A 2,685-nucleotide genomic window follows, 5' to 3' on the forward strand; every position below is an offset into this window, starting at 1 on the left:
TTATGATTAAAAAATTATATAAGTAGGGTTGACATGTGGAGATTATCCGGCTAAACAAAATGTGATCCCTCTCTTAAATGTGTGTCAACCACAGACCTTATTTCGAGCTATTTTCCAAAATCCTATCGAGAAATTGCATTGCTTTTTGTCGAAGGAACCGGAAGTGCTAAAAATGCTAACTTACTTCCGGGTTTTAGGACGCGTCACTGTGGCACTCTATACATGCCAACTAATAAATCAAGTTCAGAGTGTATATAATCTCAAAACCAAAAACAAGAATGTAAGAAAAATGAAAATACATGCTTTATTCAGTACAGGGGGCAGCTGTGGCTTAGGGGATCATCCACTACAGGGGAGATTGGCAGTTCCCTCAGATTGCTTGGCATAAAGTGGCAATACAAATAAAATGTTAACTGCAAATAGAAATACACGTACAGGCACATCATCTTTTTTATTTGGTATGGCCCATGGGATTGTTAATGTCAGTACTGAAATATATTAACAACTATGGGATGGATTGAAATGTAGTTCCAGAGGATGAGGCATTAATACTCTGACAATCCCCTATCCTTGTTTCTTGCTCCACCTGATGGTTTTCACTTTAAATATCTCTATGTGTACTTGATGGATTGATAAAACGTTTTAAACAGACATTCAGGGTTGGAGATGACCAAATTAAAGGTTAACATTAATTGGTTGCAACTCTCTAGAACACAACCTGTTAATATTTTCTATATTAATTTATTAGCTAAGTGTACTGCTGTGGACAGGGGGGCATCAGAAAAACTAATTTAAGTCACCTAAAAGGAACAACCTTAGAAAAGAACAGCCATAATTTGAAAAGGCTGCATGGTCTACAACCACCTCTATCAGAATACCGCAGTGTTTAATGACAGTTTCTGTCAGTGGAGTCCGGTGACTCTGGAGAGAACATAGATAACGGCTTTAGTTCACCGTTGGAAAGGGCTGGGTAAAGCGGTGAAAATATTCTAAATATAGCCTACACTTCAACTGATATTGATTTTTGTGAAACTTTGATTTAGGTGCCTAAAAAGCGTTCTGCTGTCCCTGTCAACAGCAGCAGTATTGGTTTGCTTCCATGTGCTTTCTTCAGTCTCTTTCATCTGTCCTCTCCTTCCTTGGATTTATTTGAGGTCTTTTTTTCTCTAATCTTCAATGTTAGCTCATGCTACAGTCTACTATTTATTCAAAACATGCTTATATTAACTTGCTTTACACCAAAAAGCATTACCCAGAAAGACCTGACCCCAGGCCTTAACATGTAAAAGCCTGAATCAGTATAACAGTGATTACTGGGAATTTAAAAAGAGGAAACACCAGCCGCTGTTATCACAAATAATCAGGATGGACTGTTACAGCGACTGCTATCTACCCTCAGCAATGTTCCACCTATTTGCACTTGATGTCTGAAGGGCATCTTAGATATTTGTTGTGATGAGGCGCTGCAAAGTGCACTCCAACGTGTCCATTACCGCTGTAAAGTGACATCTAAGATTCAAAATAGATGGAACCTGTTGGCAGCCTTTCAGTGGTGCAGTTTCTTGTTGAAAGCATTCATATTTATGTTTGCTATTTCAGAAACTGCAGGGCATCTGCTAAATTCAAAATTCTCCCATTCAGAAAGTATTTTTTATATTTAATTTAGGAGTAACCTTGGAATTGAGGCGATCCTACAGACGTACAAACCTATGGGTGTGTTTGCAGTATGAAATAAGATCTGGGTAGTAAGTAACATAATTTGACATGTGAATCTGAGTGGCTGCCGTCAACATGATGAAACTCACATCTGATCCTGCCTTCAAACACCTGCTTCCTCGTCTTTATTCAAGGATTTTCTCCTCTGTATTTTCTCCTTCTCTGACCTTTTTCCACCTATTCTTCCTTTCCTCCCTTAAAGGACACATCATGCTATATTTAAATTATATATTGTAGGGCCATACCTATATAAGGTATATGTCAGGGTGCGTGGAAAAGGTAGGACCCAAATGCAGAATTTAACAAAAAGCGAGCTTCATTAAATCATAAAGCTGTGGCAAAAAGGCAGTATCCAAAATATCCAAAAACAAACGAGCAGTACAAGGAACACAGACCGTGGAAACAACATGGAGGGGAAACAATGAACCGACATGGAACACAGGGGAAAACTAGACTAAATACACAGAAGGGTAATCACAGGACAAGACACAGCTGGGCAGGGGAGGGAGAAACACAAGGGCAACAGGTGAACACAATGAGACAATCAGACACACCAGGGAAACTAAAGACAGGGAGGAGGACCAGACAAAACACAAGGAGGAAGACAAAACACTGAATGAACAGACTTACAAAACCCATAACCAGACAGACAACACTAAAACCGTGACATAAACCTAGGAGTGTGACAGAAATGGGTGAGAAACGGTCGAATATCAAGACCGATAGTCTGAAGGAGGTTTGAGGGGATAGGGTCCAGAGTACAGGTGGTAGGACGGGCAGTGGTAATGAGGGTAATAACCTCGCTTGGAGAGAGAGGGGAGAAGGAGGTCAGTGTGTGGGTGAAAGGAGGGTCTGGTGACCCAGCGGTGAGTAAAGGTGAGTCAGAAAAAGAAGAGCGAATATCATCAACCTTTTTTTCAAAGTAGTTAACAAAGTCGCTTGACAGAAGGGAGGAGGGCCAAGGCACAC

At 40.4% G+C, this 2,685-nt stretch overlaps 1 protein-coding gene across 1 annotated transcript in view; it reads right to left on the bottom strand.

Annotated features, from left to right (window-relative positions):
• Nucleotides 1–2,685, bottom strand: part of il34 (interleukin 34) — a 47,845-nt gene that overhangs the window by 43,956 nt on the left and 1,204 nt on the right. The window lies entirely within an intron of this gene.

This window comes from Notothenia coriiceps, unplaced genomic scaffold (genome assembly GCF_000735185.1).
Source record: "Notothenia coriiceps isolate Sejong01 unplaced genomic scaffold, NC01 NC01_scaffold00000339, whole genome shotgun sequence".
NCBI classification, from domain to species: domain Eukaryota; kingdom Metazoa; phylum Chordata; class Actinopteri; order Perciformes; family Nototheniidae; genus Notothenia; species Notothenia coriiceps.